The 909-nt window shown below is 39.6% G+C and overlaps 1 protein-coding gene across 5 annotated transcripts in view; it reads right to left on the reverse strand.

The window, feature by feature from the left end:
• ARHGAP24 (Rho GTPase activating protein 24) overlaps positions 1-909 on the reverse strand; it is a 629348-nt gene that overhangs the window by 955 nt on the left and 627484 nt on the right. The window lies entirely within an intron of this gene.

Raw genomic sequence — 909 nt, forward strand, 5'->3', positions numbered from 1 at the left:
GAATGCATGTACAGCATAAAGTGAGGGAAACCTGTATTTATTTTTTAATTACCTTTTATAAAGAATGGTGGAATCTTCACCTAATTTAAGATAGAATGGCATCACTGAACATGTACATGGGAGAGACAGCCAGGAGAAGAATTAAAAGAAGATTTTTTCCCTTCCTTCTCTTTTGGTTGATTTTACTTTCAAATAATGTTTATACTAGTAACATTTCAAAATCTAGGGCAAGGGAAGAAAGATGGCCATGAGGTCTCTGATTCATGGATAGTCTAGTCTTTTCACTTGATTTATACTCTTTTCACATTTGAGAATATTGCTGCTTTATTAATTTCCTGTTTGAAAGATATTGCAAGTGATGTAATTGCAATTGACATGTTAAAAAAAGACCAAAACAAACCACTGTACTTGAGGGTTTATGCAGCACATCAATTTACTGATGGCATTATTCAATATTTAATAATGTCAAACATCACTGATGGCATCCCAGCCTCATCACACAGCTCTGAAAATTGGGAGAGATGTAGCTATAGAACAGTAAAGTGTACCTTTGCAATTGTGGCAGCCTGGTGTCAGCAGCTATTATTGCATTGCTTAAATTCAGCTTATTATATAGACAATGAGCAAAATAGAAACAGAGGCAATGTCTCCTGTCTGCAAGTCCACCATGCATGCTTAGGGGTAATCAGCACGGTCCTGTCAGACCAACCTGGTGGCTTTTTATGATCAGATCACCAGAACATTAGATGCAGGGGTAGCAGTGGACATAGTTTTCCTGGACTTCCGGAAGGCTTTTGACACTGTCTCTCACCCCGTTCTCATTAAGAAAATGGGAGGCTGTGGCATAGACACCCACACAGTCAAATGGGTCGCCAACTGGCTGGAGGGCCGCACCTAGAGGGTGGTAGT

Source organism: Gavialis gangeticus, unplaced genomic scaffold (assembly GCF_001723915.1).
Source record: "Gavialis gangeticus isolate Ggan-Ray unplaced genomic scaffold, GavGan_comp1, whole genome shotgun sequence".
NCBI classification, from domain to species: domain Eukaryota; kingdom Metazoa; phylum Chordata; order Crocodylia; family Gavialidae; genus Gavialis; species Gavialis gangeticus.